Raw genomic sequence first — 27,491 nt, 5'->3', positions numbered from 1 at the left:
CCCAGGGACAGACAGGAAATGCTCATTACTTTGTTCTTCCATCCTCATTTGCTGTACTATACTCTTTCCTGAGATTCTGCAGGCTATTAGCTCACAAATGTTTACTGAGTGCCTATCATGTGCTAAGATATCGGGGAAGTGGTGAACAGAAAAAACATGATCCTTGCCTCGTGGAGATGGCAGTGTAGTGGGGGAATTTGATATTAATAATCATATGAATCAATATATAATTATAAATGTCAACAACTGTTGTGATGTGTAGAATCCTGGAAGAGCACCTTTGAGGAAGTATCATTTAAATTGATAGCTGTTAGGAACTGGATTGCGTCTCCTCAAAATTCATATGTTGAAGCTCTAACCCCCACTGTGACTGTTCAAAAAGAGGGTCTTTAGGGAGGTAATTCAGGTTAAATGAGGTCATAATGGTGGGTCCCTAATCCAGTAGGGCTGGTGACCTTGTAAGAATATAAGAGACTCCAGAGACCGACCTCTCTGTGCACAAGTATGCAAGAAAGGCCGTGTGAGGACACAGCTAGAAGGCGACCATGGTAAATTAGGCCAAGAAGAGAGGTCTCACCAGAAACCGACCCTGATGGCACCTGAGTCTCGTACTTCTGGCCTCCTGAACCGTGAAAAAATAAAGTTGTATTATTTAAGGCCCTCAGTCTGTGGTACTTTGTCATGGCAGCCCTAGCGAACTAATACAATACCTAAAGGACAAGGAATGGTTTGCTGAGTGAAGATGGGTGGGAAAGCTTTTGAGGAGAAAGAATATCCCAAGAAGAGACCCTGGAATGGAAAATAGCTTAGTATATTGGAGTAATTAAAAGGAAGCCAGGGTGGCTGCAAGGAAGTGAGGGAAAAAGGGCATGTTCTACACATTTATTTCCCATTTTAAGGATTGTTGAAAATTTTTATTACATCTATAACTCTATTAACAGCAATTGTTTAAAATAATTCTGTTTTACTCGTTCATAGTTTACCTTTATGACACGGCTCATCTATTCTTGAGTTCTTTATTTTGTTACCTTTATTGGTTTGCTAGACTACGTCTTTGAATAATGCTTCATATAAAATATGCGTGGGTAGTATTATTTCTGATGTCTTGTATATCTGAGAAGCTCTTTATTTGCCTTTACATAGGGCCAGCAACTTGGCTATGTGCAGGATTACTGGGCTCCAATATTATCTTCTCAAACTCTAAATATATTGCTCCACGGTCTTCCTTTGTATTTTGAAGAAGTCATAGGCCAGTCTTATTTTTTGTCTTTTAGTAGCAATTTTACCCCAAGTGCTTGTGGGTTTTTTCATTAACTTAGAGGTTCAATAGTTTCATCTGGATGAGGCACTGGTCCCATCATTAAATCTGCATGGCTCTCAGGTAATAACAACACTTTTACTATAAGAGTCACACCTTTCCCTCAGAACCAGGAGATTTAAACGTATTTTAAGCTTTCCCGCCTCTGGGCTTTTGCTTATGCAGGCTCTCTGTCCTCCTTATTGTGTCCACATGTTGATATCTACCTTCCTTCAAGACTCAACTCACATGCTGCATCCTTGACCAAGACTTTACCCTTGGTTTATTTCTCTTTGGATCCTTATGACAATTTATACCACTTTATTGGCAACTGCCATACCTTATTTTTGTTTTCTGGTTATTATCTTTATGCCAGTTGATACTCTCCTTTAGGGGAAGAACAACAGCTTCCTTGTCTCTATTGCGTTTGACAGTTTCTCCTGGCAATTTCCATGCCAGGGAACACAAAGGTGCTCAACTTGAGTTGCAAATTTTTAAAAAACGTAAGTTTAAAAATGTTGTCTTCTTCTGGGTCAATAGCATGTACAGGAACATTCCCCCAAAGGCCCCTGCATGGGAGTATTCCTTTGCTACATGTTTATAAAGATAAAGGGAGTTCTTATAACTTGATGAGATGGAATCAACCTGTGCTTATGTTTTACTCCAGTTGCTCATAAATAACAAACCTCAGGCACCACATTTTTCTTAAGAAATTGAACGTTGAACATTCAGAGCTTTTAAAAGAATGCCAGCCTACTTTTGTTTGAATTTCCAAGTTCCCGCAGCAGCACACATTTTACTTCCTTCTCCAATTTGCTCTATTTTTCACCCATCAGTATCTGAGTGCAGTGCACCTATCAAAATGAAGAATTGTAGTTCTAAAAGCAAATGCATTTTTCTTTGATCCTGAAAAACTTAGCTCCTCATGGCGGCGATAATGATGGAACCCTATTTAGTGCTGTTTGTTTTTCATCATTTCAACAGCCTTCAACGTGAAACATGATAAGAACAGCAAAACTGATAAACCACCCTTATTTTTATCTATCTTCTGTCGGAGTAGTTGCCAAGCACAAAGACAGATTTTTCTAAATATCTTTGGGAAAAAAAGAAGAGTGCATAACCCTGTGTTTCAGGCTGAGGCCAGCACAATTCGGGACACTTATTATGTTACAGAAAATTCCAGCAAGAAGGGAGGAGGACAGCACTTTTAAATCGAGTCTAGGATTAGGTTGGTCTCTGTTACCCTTGGAGTAAAACCAACTTTCTAAGTTACCTTCGGGTGAGGACAGTAATTCCACTAAGGTAAACCAAATTATTGACAAACTCTTGCCGTAAAAAAAAAAAAAAAAAAGGTTTCAGTGAGTGATAGACATTCCAGTGTTTGCAAGCTGAAAAACTAGGCAATCCACTAAACAAACACGCCTACTAGGAAATTGTTATTACTTCACCATTAGCATTCATCCAGTTACAACATTTGTTTTCAATTTCTAAAAACATGATTGAGTTAGTCCCAGGAGTTGAAATATGCTTAATGTCCCGTGATGTGATACGGTAGTAATGTGCAAAAGGAAAACATTAAGAGGCACGAGGGGGCTATTTTGTACTAAAATCATTCTGGGTATGTGCTTAAAAGTTGGCTTTTCTGATTAATCTGGTGGAGTTTTAATGCTGACCCTTTACTGATACTTCAATGATATGGCAAAGACAGACAACAGAATTAGAAGATTTTACAGATCATTTAGTTGGGTGCAAAGACAGTACAATATGGCCCCCAAATCATGGTGAGCATTTCATATGTATATTAGCTCGTGCTTTGATTGGATATTATAGTTCAGAAAAAAGAATGGCATTTATGAACTGCAAGACTATTAAAAAAGGAATCTAATAGAATGGATTGAGTTTTATAACTGAGACTTATAAGATTAATCAGATGACTATCCTGATAAAACTGAGATGTGATCCTGATATGACTGCTGTTTTGAAACGCTTCGCTTTTTTTTGACAAAAATTAACATTTGGCTTAATATACAGCTATTCTGGGCATCTCTAGAATATTTAGGGCTCTCTACAAAAAACAGACGCATAACTATTTTAGTATTACATCCTCTGGCATCTCTTTAGAATGACCAGAGAAATTATACAGATTTCTTGGATATAAATATTCATCTGCCTAATTCACTTTTATATATTATTATAAAATAAAAACTAAAAAGATATCTTTGGACAACCTGTCATTGAAATGCAGTAGAATATATCCATGCTATTAAGTAGTTGTTTGCGAGGGCAGTTTTGCAGGGTTTGTGAAAATTTAAAATGCACACATCCTTTGACACACACTTCTAGAAATCTTTCATGGAGGTATAGTACACATATGCACAGAGAGTTTTAGAAAATGATTTTCATTGCAGCATTATTTGAAATAGCAGATTATTATAACTAAGGAAATGGTTAAATAAACTACAGTACATAAATACTGAGAATACTATGGGCAGTTAAAAGAAGGAGGCAAATCCATGTATTGACCAAGAAAAAAAATAGATTTCTAAATATGTTGCAGAGCAATATATACATCATGATAACACTTATATTTTTTACATATCCACACAATACAGTTATATATTGAATATTTTTATATGCATACCTGTTGATTCATGGAACTCGATCTCCAAAGATACACAAATGATACCAATAGTTACCTCTTGGTGGAGAATGGAGTTGGTCATGGAGATGGTAAGGAGGCCTTTCACTTTAGATGAAGTGTATGATTTTTTTTTTTTTTAGCAAGGACAATATAATCAGTAATAATGGAATTAAAAAGAAATATAAAACAGTGGGTAAACAGTTACTATTATAAAAATATGAAAGACCAGTGAACAGTTGAGGATCCAAAGAAGTAGAGAGAGAAGATGGAACCTCATTCACTCTAGCTTGGGAATACTGCCCGGAGATGGATTCTCAGGAGAAGTCAGGGTGATGCTGGCAGCCCTTGGCAGCCTGGACTTGATCGTGCCATCAGGTGCTGGCCTTCAGCACAGAGAGGAGAATTCTTAGTACACAGTTAAAATAAGCAAGAGTTAGGATGAGACCATCTAGTACATTGATCGCTCTAGAAAGAAAAAGTGCATTACACTCTTAGGCGGCATCCTCTGATGATCAAAAGTTCACACTTCATCAGCAGAGAAGAAGCAGAGACTAAGCATAGAACAACTGACCTGACAAGGATCCTAGTCTATAACATTGAGAGGTCAAGACCCATCATATTCCCTCAGGGCATTTTATTTTTCCAGATGGGTGAAGGGGGATTTCTTAAAATGAATTAACGCCTATAAAAAACGAAAATCCACATGGGTCTAATCTGACTTTTTCCCCCAAATATATTGACTCAAAAATCCTCCAAAGACTTTTCTGTATAATCTTGGCTCTGTCCCAACGTTATCTGCCAAACACATTCCTTATTATTCTTAAAATGTGATGCTCAAGATAAAGTAGAAGGCTAATATGTTTATATAAAGAACACCTGAATATGCCATAGCAGGTTTTATTTTACAGATGGATAGAGGAGGCCATTAGGCAGAGATAAAACAGACTCAGCTGGTTCTTATAATTGGTAGTTGACTTGAATCTGAATGAGGTCAATTGAGTAATGCTATGGAATTATGAGGAACTATATCTTTTTCACTGAAATTTTCTTTGTAAATGGCCATATCGGTTCAATCCATATTCTAAATTTTGTTTGGAATGACACAAAATTATCCACATTTTGAGAGTGGATACAACCATTAACGAGGGCTGCCAAATAAAACTGCACAGGTTGTGTGCTGCTCAACCCAAAGAAAGTACCAATCATGTAGATTACGATGTTTACAACCTGTTCAGATCACACAGCAGGCTCACCATTAGCAACATAAATGCTGTTACCCTTGTCTCAGGTTAAAAGAGAGTCAAACAGAACAGCTACTGAAAGGTATTTGGAAAATATTCACACTTTAGCAACTTTATTTCGATTGTTTTGCAAAGTATATCTGTGTTTTCCCACATGGACGAGATTTGGGGGGGTTTGGTTTTGTGTTTTTGCTTTTTTAAAATGCGATTATCTTCATATAAACATAAATGGTCCAGTGGTTTTCAAGGCTCTTATCAGGGGTTACAAATTGGTAGCTCTGTTTTATTTAGTCCTTTTGTTTGATTCACACAAGGTTTTTTAAGGCAGTGAGAATCTCAGTCTCAGTACAATTTACCGAATGTCAGGGTCTGCTTCACTTATTTGTATCATCCTGCAGTCCTTCAGCAGGCCTTTGTGTTGGTGTTTCCAGAGGCCTGATCTGGCTTCTTAAACTCACAGGTTTCTGAATTAATGCATCAGTACTGCTCATTGCCTCATCTAACTCCTCAGCCTACTTAGATTTTTTGAAGGAGGAAACTGAGACCTAGGCAGGGTTAGGAATTTGACCAGGATCATGTGACTGTTATTAGCAGAGCTAAGACTTGGGTCCCTGTCTCCTCTTTCCCAGACTCATGCTTCTAGCAATGGAATTTTATTGAAAACAAGACGACAGTTTTCCTTAGAGCTCCCAAGACGGACCCAAGGTCCATGATTCTATCGATTTAGGCTGCAACAATGTTGGTCCAAAAAGGGTCTAAGCTGTGCCTATAACTGTCCTTTATTAATGAAACGTTAGCTCTCCCATGCTATTCAACTCCCCGAAGAGAAAGGAATTAGGTGGCTTTTGAAGCATTGTCAAGATAGATGTTCATGTACCTATGTATGAACTAGTTATACTGATGTCAGCTCTGTTTCAGATAGATAGATGACTTTCAGTAAGTGTAGTATTCATACATGATGACTACTTAATTAGTGAAAACTGGTATTAAGTGTATTTAGAATGCCATAATTGTCACGTTTGAGGACAGGAGTAGAAAGGAGAGGGTTTGCCTCTCATTCAGGGTAATAGTGGAAGATGGAAAACAGTCACAAGACTGTGACACCAAAGCGATGAAAGGTAATATAATTCAATTCAATAAATTCAAAATGAGAGATTCCTCTCCTATGTATCAATCACCATGTGATGTATCAGTAGGCATTTATGCATTATATGTCTATCCAAGTGATCTGTACACATACCTAGGCAGTGTTAAAACATACATTCCTGCGCCCTGCCCTGGAGATTCCAGTTCAGTAAGTCTGGAGAGGAACTCAAGATTGTGCATTTCCAACAAGCTCCAAAGTGACGCTGATGTGCTGGTTCATGGGCCATACTTCGGGTAACAAGGCTACAGAGGCACTCCTCTTCTAATATTTTTATAAGTAATTGAGGGCCAAAAGATTATCAAATATACTCCTAATTATCTATGCATGTGTGTGTATATGTGTGTTCATATACATAAATTAAAGAAAAAATTTTGATCTTTCATTCTTATATAGGTTTTTTTAACCTAACTGACTTAAATGCAAAGGGGAGAGCACAAAGTCTGCTTACAAAAATGTGTGACTTGCTTATTTTTTTAAAGGCCAAATACTTTACTATCTCCAGATACCTGAAAATGCATGGAATTATCTTGTAATAAACCTCAGATGCCAAAAGCCCACCTTGCAAGTTTTCTTTGCAGGAAACAACCCCAATACGAACAAATCAGATACCGTGTAATAGACCCAAAAGTATTTTTTCCAAAGACAGAAAGAAAAATATCCAAGCAATAGAACCCTGATTGGAAAGACACAATTCAAAGATAACAGAACTATTTTTAAGCTTCATTTTATGACCGGGGGCACAGCAAAATACTTTGAAACAGAAAGTGTTCATGCTGATTACATGAAATCAAAATACACACTGTTCAAAGGCAGCCAACGTTAAAAAAATATATATGCAGCTTAGTTTATGCAGTGAATTTTAGTGTTCTTTCAGTCTGGGAATATTTCAAAATACACTGCAGGTACAGCTGAGAAAACTCAGTGATACCCCTGTCCAGATCTCAGCTATTTGGTTATAAAAATATTTTCACATTTCCTGCAGATGTCTAGATTCCTTCGGAACTCATTATTGACAGCTGTTTGTTCTGATAGAACCTAATTGCACTTTTACCAGACTCAGCTGTGAGGAGACTGATTTCTTTTCCCTTATAGAGTATATTATATATAAACACAGGCAGGAAAAAAAAAAAAACCAATTAACTAAATACGTGTGCATCAAATGAATCATTGAGAGCACTGATCAAGTAATATCTCTAACTGCAACATAGGTCAAAGGAAATTACAGCATTTACAGTTTACAGTATTAAATATAATTATATAGAAATATTCATAAGCATTCAAATATAGGGATGATGAGTGGCAGCATCTGAAAATTTATTAAAGAAACTTATAAATTACTACATTTGAGTAACCAACAGGGCACTTAGTCTACTGAAAGATTGGCTCAAGGATATCTATATACCAAACTATATAGATAGAACCTGAGAAGCCTGCCATAACCAGCACTAGTCAGGAGGAATCAAACATGCTGTGAGGGGGCTTCCCTGGTGGCGCAGTGGTTGAGCGTCTGCCTGCCGATATAGGGGACACGGGTTCGTGCCCCGGTCCGGGAAGATCCCACATGCCGCGGAGCGGCTAGGCCCGTGAGCCATGGCCCCTGAGCCTGCACGTCTGGAGCCTGTGCTCCGCAACGGGAGAGGCCACAACGGTGAGAGGCCCGTGTACCGCAAAAAAAAAAAAACGTGCTGTGAGATCACTTGCTGTGCAGATAATCCTTTCTCTAGAGGGGAGAGTTTCTGGGGACACACCAACTCTTTTGCTCTCCAATCACTGCTCTAGACAAGCTGCTTTCCTTAACCTTACCAGAAGAGGAATACAGGTTTGTTGAAGTCAGGGCTATTGCCTCTGGGAGATTCTCTTCAAAGGCAATGACTCATTTTAGCAGCTCCCCAAGAGGTACATGAACAGCTTGGCAATGTTCATTGTATCAAATGCCTCAGCAGCCTCGCTCATGGAGTCTAGGCCAATCTGGGGACCCCAAGCTGCTTTCCTTAGTGGACTGGAATCCCCTGAAGAGGGGTAAGCCAAGGGCTGGATTCACTAGAGACCATATAAGCAGCAAATATCGTGCCTTTGAGACTCGTTTTATTTCCTGTCTGTTTGGAGACAGAGGGAATGTGGTGATCAGAGATGAGCAAACTGTTCCTTAGTAAGGAACCCATTCAAAGAAAATTAACTTTTTCTTGACATCAGGGACACTATATGGTGCTTCCCTTTCTGGGGGTACTAAATGCTTCTCTTTGCAGACTTAATCTACCTCATATAGGGAGGAAGATATTGGGAATGGGATGCTCATTACCCCGATAATTCTCCGGGATGCAGCATACATTTCCATGAACGCCAGACATAACGCTAATTAGAATGCAAGCCCCAGACTCAACATGTACAAAGCCTGTAAAGTATGTAAATGTAAAGTAAAGTAACCTATGGGGCTGGGTACCCACAAAAGTCTGATCCACAGCCTACTTCCAGCCTCTCCCCCAACCAAGTAACTATGGAAACCATTTTATTTGGCATTTAAGAATACTGCCGCTATGCTTTACTATTCTTTTTTACTACACAACACAGATTATACCATTTCGCATTGTTGTACGGCTTGGCCCATGGTATCGCTTTGGATACTGATATTTTCGTTCAATGTTCACGTATCCATCAGATACCTGCTGAGTGTCTGTTTCCTGTGGGCATAGCCCAGAGGAGAGGGATGCAATGGTGAACTCCTAAACACCATTTCTCACCTCATATCTCTAAGATTTGGATGTTACAGTCTGGGGAAGAAATTCAGTTTTTGCCCACGGAATTACATACTCACCACGTTTAAAAAGCCAATTTTTTTCTTGAAGGTTCACTTTTTACTGGAATAACTTAAACATCATAAGTATTGGCCGAATTGAAAAAGCTATTTTATTTTCACATAAGTGTGACAGGGAAAGTAGTCTGAGGTGATATGCTTGTTTTATGAGGAGTCAGTTTAGCAAATGGAAAGAGCGTGAATTTTACAGATTAAAAATCTGGCTTTTCCAACTGCAAGATGTATGATATTTCATCATTTATTTATCCTCCCTCAGTTTTCTCATCTGTAAAATGTAAACCCATTCCTTAAGGTTCCTATAAGGCTATTGTTAGCAAAATGTCTTTTAACTAACAAATTCTTGATAAATGTTAATTTCTTACTTCCTTTTCCTATGAATTAAGGACCTAGAGTTGAATATTTGAATTCATTTAGCCTAATAGCAGAGGAGATATACAGCCTTCCTGCTCCTACATGGTTTATATTAAAGACTTACACTAGTGAATTTATGAAACTAATATTCCATCTTATTTCTGATGTCTATCCTCTGAGGGGAAAAAAAAATATACAACTGAACCAGATCTGAGACTTGGAAGGGACATTAGAGATTATCTAATCCGGTGGTTCTCAAAGTGCAGCCCCATGATAGCAGCATCAGTATCATCTGGAAATTTGTTAGAAATGCAAATTACTTCCCTTACCTCAAGTAGCGATTATTGTTTGTTCCATCATTTGTTTCTTAATAGGTGCATATGGATTAATTCATATTAATATGTGCATACAGATATCTGTATGCATTTTCTTATCTGATCTCCATTTACCAACCAATCCACCCAAATTTCCCTTTCCTCCAAAAAGCCCCAGTCTGTTGCTCACTGCACCAGGTCTGCCGCAGGCTAGGAGGATATTCTCTAGGATATCTATGTTCTTTTGTGATGCCATGGTATTTATTCCAAAATAATCAGTTATTTTAGTTAAATAATTTAATTAAGAACATATTAAACTAATGAGATATGATTACAAAATAAGAGTTGTTTCTGTGAAAGCTAAGTTAAATGCTTTGGGAAGACTTACTAAAAGTGTTCCATTACTCCCTCAAAAATACAGTTGTGTTAGGCATTGGTAAGATAACTGTAAATAAATGGAAAATAATTTATAAAAATCTAGGAGGATTGTAATACTTAAGTTGCTGCAAAACCATTAAGTTCTTTGTCTATATTAAATACACTAAATGTACTAACCATATGTCATACTCAAAATTCTTAGTCTTAAATTTAAAAACTAATGAATTAATATAATATACAATTATATATTTGCAGGTAATATTAACTGAATACATACTTTCTTAGGCTTCTTTGCCTTAATGAAGCTTTCTCTAAATGACCAAGTCTTAACTGGATACATACATCAAGGTTTCTTCTGAACGGCCTTGATTGTTTTAGGTATGTTCCATATAGGTTACTATAAGCTCTTTGAGGAAGATGCCACACTGTCCCCTCTCCATACTCAATAGCTTGAAGCTCTACACAGTTTAGTTTTAATAAATATTTATTGATTATATTTATCTATACATTTTTTTTTGCGGTATGCGGGCCTCTCACTGTTGTGGCCTCTCCCGTTGCGGAGCACAGGCTCCGGCCGTGCAGGCTCAGCGGCCATGGCTCACAGGCCCAGCCGTGGGATCTTCCCGGACCGGGGCACGAACCCGTCTCCCCTGCATCGGCAGGCGGACTCTCAACCACTGCGCCACCAGGGAAGCCCTATCTATACATTTTATTTACTGATTTACTAGACAATTACTCTTAGTAGTTCATGGTCCTGTTTTATCACCATGAGGCAAATTATCTCATATGATAGCACTTCCTAGAGTACTTTGAGAAAATTCAAGGTGGCGGCGGGGGCGGCGGGGGGGAGAGTTCCATGTTTAAATAGGTTTCAGAAATTCCCTCTTGGAAGTTCACAATGGAAATAATATTTTATAGGGCTGAGAAACTCTGTTGTAAAACAATTTAACTTAGTTTAACCCTTACTTATTTGACTATAGAATATGTCTTCCACATAACATCCATTAACAACTCAGGGTTTAAAGTGCGTATACATTGATGGGGTATCCTGAATTTTCTGAGTGACTGGCCTTCTCATGTTCAAACCGTTAATTCTGTTTCCATAGACCCTGTTTATACTTCTTGTAGAACCCAGATTGGGTATGAAAATCATGTGTCAGATTACGTATGCCAATAATTGTTTGGGAACTGGTCAAATTCGGATTTGTAAAACTGCTATTTCTATTTCTCTTCTGTTTTCTTTTTTCTAAATCAGGTAGCTAATCATTTCTGAATCCAGCTCTACTTTCACAGATCAAAAGAAGTCAGCTTTAGTCAGGGGAGTATGAAGCATGGATGTTAAATAACAGTGGTAGGGCTTAGGATGGACTGAGCCTTAAAAAAAATAAGTTAATTTCAAAATAAAAGTGCTGAATTAAAAAAAAAAAGTCTGTAAGCCAAAATTTACTAAGGACAGTTTTGGGAACAAGCTCTTCCTAGAGGGACATGGTTTCTACAGTCTGGAATCATTTTAAAACTCGATGCCATATGACTTTAGACTTAGAAAAGCAGTGTGGGTAACAGATTCTAGTAGCATAAGAGATATAGTCCAGGAGTACTTAACCTGGAGCTGAGAAAGTGGTAATGAGTGCCTTTTACATTAAATATGTCCATGGAATTTGAACATTTGCCTGAGATAAGGCTGCTCAGGTTATTAAAACCTCAAATGTTGAATAGCAGTTATGTAATGAGTTTCTTTTGAAAAACAGAAAGTGAACTGCCATTTAATAAACACTGCCTGAAATGTTGATAACTGAAGCTGGGTGATAGGTGCTTGGGGGTTCATTATACATTCTCTCTACTCCGTGGGTTTGTTAGAAATGTCCAAACTAAAAAAGAGTAGGGGGGGCGTCCCTGGTGGCGCAGTGGTTGAGAGTCCGCCTGCCGATGCAGGGGACACGGGTTCGTGCCCTGGTCCGGGAAGATCCCACATGCCGCGGAGCAGCTGGGCCCGTGAGCCATGGCCGCTGAGCCTGCGCGTCCGGAGCCTGTGCTCCGCAACAGGAGAGGCCACAACAGTGAGAGGCCCGCGTACCGCCAAAAAAAAAAAAAAAAAAAAAAAAAAAGAGTAGTTAAAATGGCCTCTTTTTAATCCCCCTAATATAAAGTTTTTTTCCAAATGTAGGATCCCTAAGGGTAAGAAATAACAAAGAAGAAGTTGTTTATAACCATTAACCTAGTTCTAATAGCTAAAATTCGACCTAAGTTTTTATGTCATAGCCAAACTGTGATGTGATGAAGCTTTAAAAAGACAGGTGGAACTAAGTGATAATTCCAGAAGTGCTACTTGATAAAATTATCCATATGGAAACATAGGCTGAAAATCCAGCAAGAGGTATGATGACCACCTTAGGAATTGTTGTACCTTTGTACCTTATGTATGCCACAAAGATTCATTCTAAAAAATACATCCATGCAGAATTATTATCTCAGATTTTTAGAAATGTGTTTATTCCTCAGCCTTTAGGAAATATAAACACAACAACAAAGGCATATATAATGTACTGGACTCTTGTAACTCTTGTAACTGGACGACATTCACAGAGTTTCTTCCTGAATTCTGAAAAGGTTTTGCTAAGCTTGTGGCTTTACTATTGTACCCTACAAACCAGTAAGTTTGAGTTTAATTGAACCAAGACAACAAGTGAATTTCAGGCTGTAATACATCAGAGAAAATAGTCTGAAGCCAGGTCAATCATTTCCAGACACACAAAGGAGGGATGAAATGTTAACCATAGGTTATAAAGAATTTTTGTGGTTTGCAACATCATCAAATGTAAGTGGTGAGCAAAAGTCCAAACTTAGAAAGGCTCTCTGCCCAACTGATTAGAATTGGAGTTGGGTGTAGGTTGACAAAGGAAGGCTTTAAAATTTTTATTTGTGTTTTTAACCTTCTGACCCCCTTCATCAATTTCCCTAACTTCCAGCCCCCTTCTGGCTATCACCAATCTGTTCTCTGTATCTGTGAGCTTGCAGTGTTTTGTTTTTGTTTTCATTTTTGATTTCCACATATAAGAGAGATCATATGGAATTTGTTTTTCTCTAGAATGATTGATCACCTGTGAACCCAAGTTGGGACTGAATTTGAAGGTAGTCCGAGAAAATTTCTTATTACGCTTTCCATAAAACCACAAAATTCCTAACCATCACCATCACCATCATCATCATCATCGCCGTGAGTAAATAAGCATTTAATCTACCAAATTTTATGCAGTTTTCCCTTGTAGAGAAGATGCCTCTAGCAAATGACCAGATTGTACTCTACTTTCCTAGAGAAATAGAAACTCAGTTAAGTGATTTGTATGGGCTCTCATGGTCTTAGGGCAGTAGAATATCTCTTAGTTTTCTATGTATGCAATTTCCATTTCTTAGCCTGAAAGCTAAATATGCAGTGAAAGTCATAGAATTCTGGTTTTTCTTAATAACACACACTTAGAAGGAAAGCATTAAGATCCAGGAAAGCATTAAGATTCATTTATTACTTTGCACTTTAACATTCCCTACTATGTATGCACTACTTTAGGAAGAGTTTGACGTTTACTGGGGTTCTAGCACGTGTATGAAACATGCCTCATCTTTTGAGATGATTTATGGTCCTCTTTTGTCCACATGAAAATCTGACAACCCTGGCTCTTGATAAAATTTAGAGGCTTACCGTTGTGACCTACTGAGGTTGCATCTTTTGTATATCTACATTCTATATTCATTTACAATATTCAACCTGAACTTCAAGGATAGTGTAATCAAAATCCTAGCATCCTCAAATGATCTGTCTTCAGGCAACAGGTAGGACAACAGCCCTATCTCAGTAGCAAGAGGGGGCTCTGCCCACTTAGTCCTGTTCTTTATGGACAGAGACTACAGCAGTGAGGTCAAAACTTACAGATAGAAAAAGGCACTCCAACCCACATCTCTTATATACAAATCTGGGGGTAGTTATGGATTCAAGAGGAAAAAACAAATCAGAAAATAAAAAACCAGGAGACAATGGCAAAAAATCAGGTAGCAGTTCTGGAAGAAATTAAATGGCCTTTTCTTCTCCTTTCTTACTTATTTCATAGATTGACAAAAGAACCTGTATTTTGGGTTACATTTGGGGGGGTTGTTCTTCTTCTCCCGTTCTGTGAAGGAAATGCATATTGTACCTAACCAGGCTGATGAGAGCACAGCAGTGAGAAATATAGAGGAGACCAACAGGGGCTTTGTAGGCTCATCAGTTTCATATTTGGGCTGAAAGAAAGTTTTGATAGGATAGTATGGGGTGGGTGTCCAGTGACATAGAGTCTTAAGACTATCCTCCTACCCTCAACCAGGTATGTCCTATGTCCAAAAAGAACCTTTTTGTTAGCTTAATTTGTTATCATTTAGTTTGTCTGCAGCACAGAGATCATTTATCCATGCAGGCTTTTCTTTCAAAAGGGATTCTCTTCTGATTCTGGTGTCACTTCATACGTTTCTGCAACGAGAAATTCTCTCAGCAGCTGTACTTACTTTAGAAATGCAAATGTACCTTGCTAATGCTACTTGTCAAGTAAAGGGTTTAAAAATACTTGCTAAACATTTGTTTATTTACATGAAAGATTTGAGAGTTTTGCACAGTTAGATTTCGGGCACAAAGCAAACCCTGTGAGTGTGTGAAGGAAACACAAGTGATCCCAGCAGATGGCATGGTCTGAGGCGAAGGGTTTGCAAGTGCAGTAAGCAGCACAGATCCAAGTTGAGAAGTCTGAATGGCTATAATTGTAACACGTCTACAGTAGAAGGAAGAAGGTCATTTACATTATGTTAGGAAACATAAGGGCAGATTCTTATCTTATGTAAGTGTGTTACACAAAATGGGGATTTGGCACATGGGCTGCTATCGGACAATATACCACACAGTTTTTATTTCGGTTCCAGCAGAAAAACAATATTGACAAATTTCTCTCTCTCTCTGCTTCCTACTTTAATTCAATAGAAGAGGTAACAATAGCATCTGCTGTACTTGGCTGGAGCCTGGAATGAGGAAGCTGTAGATGATAAGCCTCCCAGGCATATGGCCACTATCAAAGCTCACGCTACTGCCATGCACAGCCAGGCTAGAGCTCCCATGGGAGCGGCACATACACAAAGCAGCCACTGCGAACCAGAGCAGGGCTGCCAAGACAGCATGTAAAGTCGTTTTTAGTGGCCTGAAGTGATTTCCACCATCATGGCTCCAGGCATCACTGCAAAGCAGGACGAGTTTCTCTCTGACATTCTCTCCTGCTCTCTCTTGGCCTTGCTCTACCATTTTCTGCTGCCCTGGCCTTACTGACCACCTGGGTGCCCAGCAAATTCAGAGTACTCCCCAGCTATGCACTAGCCCTTTTGTCAATCAGTCATAATCGTAAAGATCTGTGATACTTAATGGGCTCTAATGCATCAAAGTTATCTGCTCTGATCATCTTGGTTCCAACCATAGTGCCTCCTGCCATTATACAGGTGATTATTTTCCTAATTTAGCTAGAAAATGTTAGGGACTCCTTAATCAAACTAATCTGAACACAATTAAAAGGACTATAATACACTGCGAAACGTATTGGACCAGCAGTCAGTAGACTTGAGTCCAGCAAGAGTCTATGGGAAAGTTGTCAACTTTCCTGGTCCTCATTTTATTTTCCTATCTCTGAAATTAAAGAGGAGTGGCGAGGGAAGGGAAGGGGGTGGGAAGGGATAGCGAGGAGAGGATGCAGAGAGAGAAACGGGGGGAGAGTGTCTGGGAGGCTTGAAATGTCCTTTCCAGGTCTACGATTCACTGTGAGTAAATCCTGCTCCCTTAGTTTTTGAGTTTAAGAAGCCTATTAAAACCCTAATAAATCCTAAATTACGGGAAGATGTAAAGGAAATATTTCTGAGACAGGATGGAATGGGAGTAAAGAGTATGAGTTTCTCCCACCACACAAGCTAAAAAAAAACTATTTCACATATTAAAAAAAAACAACAACTCTGTATTTTGGGATATACTTGGGGGGCGCTTTGCTCATCTCATCCAGCCTCAGGAGGGAAATCCACAGTGGACTTAGCCAAGCTGATGAGAGGGTAGAGGAGGGAGAAGAGCTCCATCCGTCAAGTAAATAATGTTCAGCAACATGGAACTCAGTGGTGGAATAAATGAGGTCACACATTATTTGCTACTTCTCTCATCAAGAAGTAGAGTCTTGCTTCATCAAGAAACAAGGGCCACTCCTTGAATATAAGCTGGCCCCTGCCTTGCTCTGGGCAAAAGAATGTGGTGGAAGGGATGATATGTGACTTCCAAGCCTTGGCCTCAAAAGGCCTCAGAAGCTTCTCCTTTGATTCCCAGAATCCTGAGACCAGCAGACCAGGATGAACGGCTGTGGGGCCAGAGAGGCCCCATTTTCTCAGTGCTTCTAGCTGACTGCAAAGGAGAGCTCAGGAGATAACAGCAGACAACCCCTACCCAGCCCCAAGTGGACCCACAGAATAGTAAGAAATAACAGGCTGTGGTAGTTTTAAGCCTCTAAGTTTGGGTTGATACTTGTAAGCAGTGATGGTTAAGTGATAGATATACCCTCCATTTCAGAAAGGATGCTGGCTCCTATGACACACAGATGTATCAGAAACAGAAATATGATTCCAATTAAAAAAAAAAAAAAGGATGCAATGCTCAAAACCAACCCAAACTGAAAAAAAAGAATAGAGAAAATACTTTCTTGTAATAATCGTAATTCTCATAATCCTTGCCTTTCAAATACCAAAAAGAATTCGAGCAAGTAGCTCTTTAGCCTTTATCATTAAAATGAAAGAGCCACAGTTAATCATGGCCCATTTCATCTAGGTCATCTTTTTTACCTGCTTAGATATATACCATAGACACTACAAGCTCCACTTTGGCCAGTGAAAGTCTCAACTGCTGACCCTCTCTCAATGGAATGAAAGATAGAGAAGGATTTTTTTTTGGAAGGGGGAAAGTGGTAGAAGTATAGAGGGAGGTGAGATGGGAAGAGAGAGACTGCTCAGGCCTCTTGGAAAAAGGTATAGAAAAATATAAGTGAAAAGTGTTTACTTCACAAAAAACTTATCTTCAATAAAACCTGTGATTTAAAAACACAGTGTGCTGGGCTTCCCTGGTGGCGCAGTGGTTGAGAGTCCGCCTGCAGGGGACACGGGTTCGTGCCCTGGTCTGGGAAGATCCCACATGCTGTGGAGCGGCTGCGCCCGTGAGCCATGGCCGCTGAGTCTGCGTGTCCGGAGCCTGAGCTCCGCAACGGGAGAGGCCACAACAGTGAGAGGCCCGCGTACCGCAAAAACAAAAAACAAAAAACAAACCCACAGTGTGCTATCCCAGGAATATCTATCCCCCAAAATCAAAGAGCAAGGGATTTCAGGACCTGCAAGCTTGGGCAGGGGGTCAGACATTATGACTCACTTTTCTTCTATCCATCTAACCTTTTATTTTGGCCTCCAGTAGATTTTGAAAAAGGGGCCAGCCACTGAGTCATCTGACACTTAGGGGCATTCCGAGAGCTTATTGTTTTGAACTGCCAGAATGCAGGACGTTCATACCAAGTATGGACACAAAGCAATGTGACTGATATCCTGGCAAAAACGGTCAGCATTGATGAAGCCCAAAGAGCACGGCTTTTAAAAGTAGCCACCTTTGGAGGCTGAAGATTTACTGCAGCAGTGCTGCCATGGTGCAAAAGTACTTTTGGACCTCCTTTTTGGCAGCAGAGTTAAAAGCCTATCGCCTGTTCTTTTGAATTTCCTAATGGTGGCGAATTTTTGTCCTTGGAGGTGGATTTTTTTTTTTTAATTGGAGTATAGTTTATTTACAATGTTGTGTTAGTTTCAGGTGTACAGCAAAGTGATTCAGTTATCCATATACATCTATTCATTCTTTTTCAGATTCTTTTCTCATATAGGTTATCAGAGAACGTTAAGTAGAGTTCCCTGTGCTACACAGCAGCTCCTTGTTGGTTATCTATCTTATATATAGTAGTGTGTACACATTAATCCCAAACTCCTAATTTACCCCTCCCCCACGTTTCCCCTTTGGTAACCATAAGTTTGTTTTCGATATCTGTAAATTTGTTTCTGTTTTATAAATAAGTTCATTTGTATCATTTTTTAAAAATTAGATTCCACATATGAGTGATATCATATATTTGTCTTTCTCTTGCCTGACTTACTTCACTTACTATGATAATCTCTAGGTTCATCCATGTTGCTGCAAATGGCATTATTTCATTCTTTTTTATAGCTGAGTAATATTCCATTGTATATTACACATCTTCTTTATCCATTCGTCTGTCAGTGGACATTTAGGCTGCTTCCATGTCTTGGCTATAGTAAATAGTGCTGCATTGAACATTGGGGTGCATGTATTTTTTCAGATTATGGTTTTCTCCAGATATGTGCCCAGGAGTGGGATTGTTGTGTCATATGGCAGTTCTGTTTTTAGTTTTTTAAGGAATCTCCATACTGTTTTCTATAGTGGCTGTATCAATTTACATTCCCACCAACAGTGCAGGAGGGTTCCCTTTTCTCCACACCCTCTCCAGCATTTATTGTTTGCAGACGTTTTGATGATGGCCATTCTGACCCCTGTGAGGTGATAGCACACTGTAGTTTTGATTTGCATTTCTCTGATAATTACTGATGTTGGAATTGTTTATTTTTTAAGTACCAAGAGACATCTAGAGCCAAGTCTTTGGTTTGTATGGTAGATGATCAAGGTAGGGAATATTTTGGGTGATTTTTAAAGTAATGAGCTTAGTTCCCTATATGAGTTAAAAAGTGATTCTTAATGTAAGTCTCAGAGAGAAGTTTTCCTAATGCTTATAATAAGAGAGCCATTCAAAGAAGGTTTTTCAAGCTTTAAAGCTTTGAGGTGGGCTATCACTTGGATACATACATTCTGCTACAATCAAAAATCAGTTTCATTGCCATATAGCAGTGGTTCTCAACTAGGGGTGACTTTGCCCCCAAGGGGACATTCAGCAATGACTGAAGACATTTTTGATTGTCATAGCTGTTGGGAGGGTGCTATTGATATCTGATGGCAGAGGCTGGGGATCCTGCTAAACCCCCTACAATGCACAGGACAGTCCCTCAAAACAAAAGTTTCATGACTCAAATGTCAGCAGTGCTGAGGTTGAGAAAACTGGTCTTACAGTAACAATCCGTTCTAATAAGAATTTTTTTTTTCAGTTCAATTAAATAATTATTACAGTACTTATGCATTTTTAAAGTGTTAAATATTCTAGTTGCTACTCACTTTCTAGGTTAATGCACACACACGCATTCATTTTCTATTCTTCTAAATCACAAATTACATAGAAGTCAAGCTCACATTTCTTCTTTGTTGTTTGATAGTATTCTTTGTTGTTTTCCAATAATAAAGCCAATTTAAACAACCACCTATTTTATGTGAGGTAAAACACATAATGTGTTTTAATGATAATAAAAACATCAAAAAATATAAACATTTATTGACTTCCATGTGGCTGATAGCTGGCTAATTATCATGTAGACATATCTTATTTAATCTTTATAAACAATACTACAAAGGACATACTACTATTATCCCCACTTTACTGAACAGAGGTCAAGGCTTAGAAAGGTTAATTAACATGCCCAAGGTCAGAGATGTAGTAAATGGTGCAGCTGAGATTTGAACTCTAGAAAGCTGATTTCAGGTGCACAGTCTTCACCACCATGCAGTGCTGCCCCCAAAGGGGCTTTCAGGTCTGCTAAAAGCCAGCTCTGTTATTGGCTGAGGACAGGTCTGCTCTCATGTGTATAACATACACTGAGCAAAATAGAGAATGGCAGTTAAGGTAAGAGGAGAAGACCTTGAATCATAAAACATGGGTTCTCACCCCTTGAATCATAAAACTAGTTAAAAATGTGCTCTACAGCAAGTCACTATAGCAAATTGAGACTTTTCAGTCTCAATTTCCTTATCTGTATAGTGAGGATGGTAATAATGCAACCTACCATTCTGCTTATAAGGATTAAATCCAATAAATGGTGGGAAGATGCTCTTAAATTGTCACATTCCTACACGAAAGTGATTTGGTTGTTCTTCTTGGGGATGGAATGAGAATGGTAAGGTGATAGTTTCTCAGTTGCCCTGGAAGGGATTTCTCATAGTATAGATCTAATATATGACTTTGAAGTTAGTTTCTTATAATACTGGTCTCACCTCTCCTCTACTGCCTTTATAATGCTTTTTTCCAAACAAATTTTCCATTTCACCAGACAGCCCCCCAAACTCCTTCAGTGTGTGTTTTAAATTTTACATCTATGGGGGCCACTGTGCAATTTCTTTTAATGTTTTCTTTTCTTTTCTTTTCTTTTCTTTTTTGTGGTACGTGGGCCTCTCACTGTTGTGGCCTCTCCCGTTGCGGAGCACAGGCTCCGGACGCGCAGGCTCAGCGGCCATGGCTCACAGGCCCAGCCGCTCTGCGGCATGTGGGATCCTCCCAGACCGGGGCACGAACCCGCGTCCCCTGCATCGGCAGGCGGACTCTCAACCACTGCGCCACCAGAGAAGCCCCTAATGTTTTTTTTTGAGTCAAATATTTTTAACCCATTTCAGTGGAGGTAAGGCATTTTTCTCTTATAGGATTCTGCCATCAGAATGTGGAAGATCTGGCCTCCTGTTTTGTATCACCATGTTGTTTCATAAACTAAAAATTTGCTTTTTTTATGCAGAGTTATTGATATATAAAAACAGAACTGGGCATAATAGTTGCCACAAGGTATAATTATTTCTCCTCTCCTTAAAATATTTCCATAAATAAGGACATGATTTGTATATTCCATCCATTTTCTTATCCAGAGACGTTGGTACTTTAAACAATCCAGTCTTTCATCTGTGGAAGGCCAGCTTCTCTTATTACTTAGACATGAAAACGAATCCCAGGTTTAAGGAAAATACGGGTCTATGGTTCACACTTGTCAGCATCTCAAAACTATCACATGCTTTGGCAATACTTATGGTCTTTGATCTAAAGAGATATTTGAATGGAACATTGGGAAGAATAAAGGATGGAATTTAGAATGAATGGTTAAAGATGCATTAAACACTTTTCCACAGCACTCTTAGCTCCTTTGGATCACAGGTCTTTTATTTTTATGCTCATCTGCAATGCTTTCCAAAATCCCTTGACCTTGAAAAGGCCCCTTTTGTCCATATTGGGCTGGAATTAGGAGTAACTGGTTATGCTATGAATATGATCTAAGTAGTTTCTTGGTTCTGCTTTCACCTATAAAGTCAAAAAATATTATGAAGATTAGATCTTGGGAATCTTTCCAACCCCAAATTGTCATTTGATTTTTACTGGGTCACCCTTAGTGGCCCATTGATGCTTCTAGGACATTATCTACTTCTGGCCCACAGTTCCTGTTCCTTTCAGTTTTGAAGACTGGTTTGATTCTATGATGTAAAATATTTAAATCACCCTCAGAAGATCTATTTCACTCCCCTTGGGATTGTTTCATTTAAAAGACAGATGCAGGGCTTCCCTGGTGGCGCAGTGGTTGAGAGTCCGCCTGCCGATGCAGGGGACACGGGTTTGTGCCCTGGTCCGGGAAGATCCCACATGCCGCGGAGCGGCTGGGCCCATGAGCCATAGCCGCTGAGCCTGTGTGTCCGGAGCCTGTGCTCCGTAACGGGAGAGGCCACAACAGTGAGAGGCCCGCGTACCGCAAAAAAAAAAAAAAAAAAAAAAAAAAAAAGACAGATGCAGGGGTAGAGGGTCTTGATCTATCCTTCTTTCACATTTCTTCATAAATGAATACATTTCTCCTATGAAGAAAGTATATTCCCCTGGTCCTAAAAGGGGTTAATGTGACTCGCAGTTAGTATCATGAGTCAAGGTTTTATAATTGACTCAATGAAATTATAGCTTCATCCCAATTTATTCACTCCTAAGAAGAAGCAACTACTTAGCAAATTGGTTGTTGTATCCCTTTGGTACTAGCAGAATATAAACCACCACTTCTAAAAACAAACAAACAAACAAACAAACAAAAGAAGACACACACACAAAGAATAAGGCTCAAAAAGGAAAAAAAAAAAGAAACAAAGTGTCTTTATTTTCTAAGAGGAAGATTGAAATAATATGGGGAAGTGTAAAGTATAAGGTCTGTGAAAATAGCCTGAAACTTCTCTCCCTTAGTCTCTTTCAAGACCAAATTTTATAAATAAAGAGAAAAAATATTGCATGTCTCTAGCACTGAGTAGATATTTGTAAAGAGATAATGGCAAATATCCGCCTGACAACCATGTGGTCAACACATATGTTGTAAGACGTTATGCGTAAGGAACTAAGGTACTTTCTGCAACAAAAAGAGTCTGAACTGGATATAATGGTGGGTAAGCAGGTCACGGACTTTGAAATAAGTCCTCAATTTATGAGCTGCTTGACCTTGAGCAAATCACCTATGACCTCCCTGTGCTTCAATGTGCTTTACAAGTAAAATATATTGATTTGTGGATTAAATGAGTGAACACTTAAGTGCTTAGTGTTGCTTGGAAAACAGTAATGGCTCAGTAATTGGTAGCTGTTGTGATTATGTTAAAATGACTGAGTGGTAGAAGAGACTCACTTGCTGGCAATCATCTTTGATATAGAAAGAGTGAAATAAAGGCTAGAATATGCACTGTGAGGTGGAGTCAGAAAGGAAGGAGTGGCTCTGCTGACCAAGTCATCAGGGTACGTCTAAAAGTGAAAGGCCCTCCACGTGGCTGGCCAGAGGAGAAGCTGAGGACCATCAAGTGATGTATGAACTGGAGAATTTACTTGATCCATACGGCCAGGCAGCCTGGGGCACATAACTGCTTTGGCACCGCTAATGGCAAGAGTTCAGGCAATTAAGTTGACTTTTCTTGGCCTGTGTTTCTTTTGTATGTGTGCAATGGGAGAATAAGGTTCCTACCTCTGTAGATGTTTGGGGGAAAATGCAATCACACACATAAAACACTTAGAGGAGGGCCTCTCCAGTTAAAGGAAAGATTACTTGATGTCGATTAAGGGTTCAATATCCTTAACTATTATTGTGACACAAAAGCAGAGAGCTATGTCTATATTAATCATGGAATGAAGGGCATGTGGGAAAGGACATACAATGTACAGTAGTAGAAAAAGGGATTCAGAAACAGGTATTAGAAAGATAAAGGCAATTTAAAATAATTAAGTTGTAAAAAAAAAATTACTCCAACATTAAGGAGACAAAAATATAGTCTCCTATTAAAAAAATCAAAAACCAAAACCAGTCCAGCCTTGAAATTATCATACTGTTTCTGTAAAAAGATTCCTGAAACGCCATATGGAATTTAACTTCAGCGAGCAACTATTGAGCACCTACTACAATGTAAGAGCTGAGATACAATTGTGCATAATCTATAGCCCATGCCCTCTACGACTGCAAGGCACATGTGATCTGCACACAGACAGCCGAATAGGCTAAGTGTAAAACTATTTGATGAGAGCTGAGAGGATAGAAGGTTCAGTTCTTCCTGTGGAAAGAGGAATGGGGAATGAGCTTAAAAATTTTCTCCAGGGTTTCGACTCAAACATCTACAAGATGAAGCAATTCCTATAAATAGATGAGCTGAGTTGTGTGTAAAAAAAAAAAAAAATATATATATATATATATATGAGTGGGGAGGGTTTGGAAAACTGGATAGTGCATGGCAGCTTAAAGGCATTCAAGTTCGAAGTTAAAAAAAAAATTACCATGTATATTAACAAAATCATCTGAGGCCAGTCTGCAGCCTTTGCAATACACATAGGGAGTACTATTTAAGTTAGATTATGAATCAAGGTTGCACATCATCAGGTAGAAAAGGGAAATAGGTGAAATTCTAGAGTGGATAAACATCATTTGCCGAGAGCCAGAGATGAAAGTACTTGGAATGTATACCTCGTGGGAGGTGGCTGAGAGAGTGCACAGTGAGGCATGAAGGGTGAGATCAGCCTTGATGATAAATGGCCGTGAATGTAATGCTAAATTCAGTCTTTATCTTGAAGGCCTTAAGAACCACAGCATTAATTTCTATGTATCCTCAACAGCATCATTTTAAGAGTTCAATGGTTTCTCAGGTCTTTCTGAGAACAGCTTTGTTATTATAAAAGATTCTAACCCATAGCTTTAACATGTTCTCTGTCACTGTAAAACAGCTGATGGCATTTCCATGATGGAAAATATCTAAATTAAAAAAATCTATTCAATTAAATATTTGGATATTTATAAACATTTAGTTATTCATAGGATGGATGGCTCATGTCATAGAGATAATATCCAAGTTCATGTTGAATTTTTCTCCCTAGAGTTAGAAATACAAATATATCTTTGAAAACTCACTCAATAATTAATATATGAATAATTTAACATTCTTGCATACTTCTATATAAAAAGCCCTGTCCTAAGTGCTTTATGTGTATCATTTCATTTAATCTTCATCAAATTCTTATTGCTATGAGTAGTGTTACCCCATTTTACAGGTGAAGGACCAGAGGCTAACAGATAGGAAATAACTTGCCCAGAGGCACACAGCCAATAAGCGAACAAACCAGAGTTTTACCCAGGCAGTCTATCACTCCAGAGTGTGCACTCTTAAAGTTGAGATTACATGTTCTGTATGAAGTGACTGATGGCTAGCGTTGGTCTTTTCTCCTATGTCTGTTGAACCAGACATTCCCTCTTTTAGGAATGTGGTAGACTCCATCCTTCTCCTTGACCTTCCAAGGTCTTGTCTCTGCTTGTTGCACTAGTCTATTCTCATAACTCTTTTTTATTATTGATTGTTAGAATTTATTTTATTCATAATGGCTTTTTAGCCCTGTCACGTTTATTACTTAAGACAAAACTATTGGGACTTCCCTGGTGGTCCGGTGGGTAAGACTCCATGCTCCCACTGCAGGGGGCCCGGGTTTGATCCCTGGTCGGGGAACTAGATCCCACATGCATACCGCACCTAAGAAGACCGCGTGCTGCCACTAAAGATCCCGCATGCCGCAACTAAGACCTGGCACAGACTAAATAAATAAATAAATATTAAAAAAAAAAAAAAAAAAAACTATTGGAGGAAAATGAATTTTCTCTTTTTCCAGTCCCATCCTCTTTTTTTGTCTACCATCAGACTTCTTTGAGAAACTCTTCCTTTGTCACAGGATCTGTTTGGCAGAAGGCTTAGACTTACTTTGACTTTGCCACTACTTCTTCATTACAGAGAAAAAAATTCAAGTCCATCATGAGAGAAATCACAACAAGAAATGCAGTGTTTAAACTCCAGAGTATTTTCTGTGATTATCTGCAACGTGATCATGGTAACTAATCAGGGTCCCTTTGTGACATGGCTAGTGTCACTTTCTGCATACTTTCCTTCCTGCTTAGAGATGATTTTTAAACCAGCATTTCTGGGATACCACAGGAGCAGTTGTTATCTCAAATGACTGTCCACTGCCACTCTGTCAGAAAAATTATGCTCTTGGGTTTTAACATACTGGTAACCAAGTCAGAGATTCGGGATGCTTTGGAAGTTCGCAGTGTGGATGCGGCCTCTCTCAAAGAGACCAAGATTTCTTATCAGACATGTGAGGTTACCTTTGGATGAACACAGATCGTTTCCCAGAGCTCAGCTTATGCTGCATCTTTCCTTCACTGTTTCAAAGTGGCTAACAAATTTCTTCCACCAATATACCAACTCTTCTGTTGTTTGTTTCAATACTAGCTTCTCTGGAGCCTCAGGCATAGCACTTCCAAATGTCAGCAGCTATTAGCTCTCCACATTAATCTCTGTTTCTTTATTTCTCCTGAGTTGTCTGTATCTCTCAGAGGCGAGTCCAGGTGGCTTAACATAACATCGGGGTGTGTGTTGGAGGGGAGAGTATGTATTTTCTCAGAATAAGGCATTATAGCTATCTTATCTCTCCTACTTGCTTGCTAAGTGTTTTGGAGCCCTCCAAGTACCTATCATAAAGCCTTATACCTTGCTTATGATCAACAGAGGGTAAACTGAATTTTTAAAATTATCATTCTATTTATTTTAGTTTTCCAGGGCCTCCACTTTCATTTATAGAAGTGGGAAGCACATTTTGAAAGAGGGAACGTACTATATTTCAAAATACAGTGCAAATATCATAACACTCTTTTCAATGAAAACTTCCAAGTTAGGTTTCCCTAATTTTTGTTCCTATTATTTTTTATATATATATATATATATAATGTATATGTGTTTGTATGTATGTACCTAAACACACATACATCTGTGTGTATGCATGTATGCATCTGCGTGAATTGCATTTTTGCCGGTAGGCATATGAAGGCAACATTTCTTGAGTTAGGCCAAACTCTCCGTTTTCTCTCCTATGCCCAAACTCCATCTGAAACCATTTCATGTGTGAACTTCACAATCAAGTTGATTTTGTGCTGAGCAGGGGCACCATGTAACCAGGTTCAGTGGCTCTTTGAGGTCTGCAAAGATATATAACAGAGTACACAGACTGCCTGCTGAAACCAACCAGAAATCTGATTTCATGATGCAAAAGTATTTGTTCAATTAATAATAATTTGCTCAAGTTAATAACAATAATTTATACTGGTTCAGAATCATGCAGAAAACTGCAACATAGTGGCAGGTCCTCAAAGGCCCCTGTCCTGATTAAAGAGGAGCAAGAACTTGATTATAAGGTGAGGCTGACTGTACCTCCAACTTCTTAGCTATCTTACTTGAATCAAACCCTGCAGCCTCTCTTATGTTCTCTTCTCAACCTGACATATTGTTAAGAACATCAAACACGGTAAAGCGTGGGGGAGTTCTTTGGAATTTGTAAAATACTCAATGAATATAAGGTAATGTTATTATTCGTTTTTGTTGGGGAAAAATGCTGGACAAGAGAAATTAAACATTATCTTGCTTGGAATTTGCCAGGCCATTGTTTAACAATTACCCCTCTAGCATGGATTAGTCAGGTGAATTTTATTGCTTTTATTCTGATCCATCCATTGTCCCCAAGTTTTTATAAAAATAGACCCTATTTCTAAGATCTACTACATTATGCTATAGTATAATATGGGATGTGAATGAAAGTTATACTATTAAGTAATGATAGAAGTGGTTTATGATAGATGCTTCCTTTTCTCTTTTATGTACTTCCAAACTATAAATTTACTTATCTGTGCAAGAAGCCGTGTTCTCTCATATTTGAATTACTTAGGTTACAAAAAAGTCTTATGACGTTACATGAACCGTAATTTATATAGCAAGGAACA

At 38.8% G+C, this 27,491-nt stretch overlaps 1 protein-coding gene across 1 annotated transcript in view; it reads right to left on the bottom strand.

The window, feature by feature from the left end:
* Nucleotides 1-27,491, bottom strand: part of PTPRD (protein tyrosine phosphatase receptor type D) — a 2,130,336-nt gene that overhangs the window by 19,575 nt on the left and 2,083,270 nt on the right. The window lies entirely within an intron of this gene.

This window comes from Tursiops truncatus, chromosome 6 (genome assembly GCF_011762595.2).
Source record: "Tursiops truncatus isolate mTurTru1 chromosome 6, mTurTru1.mat.Y, whole genome shotgun sequence".
Taxonomy (NCBI): domain Eukaryota; kingdom Metazoa; phylum Chordata; class Mammalia; order Artiodactyla; family Delphinidae; genus Tursiops; species Tursiops truncatus.
This window is presented reverse-complemented; position numbering and strand designations above follow the sequence as displayed.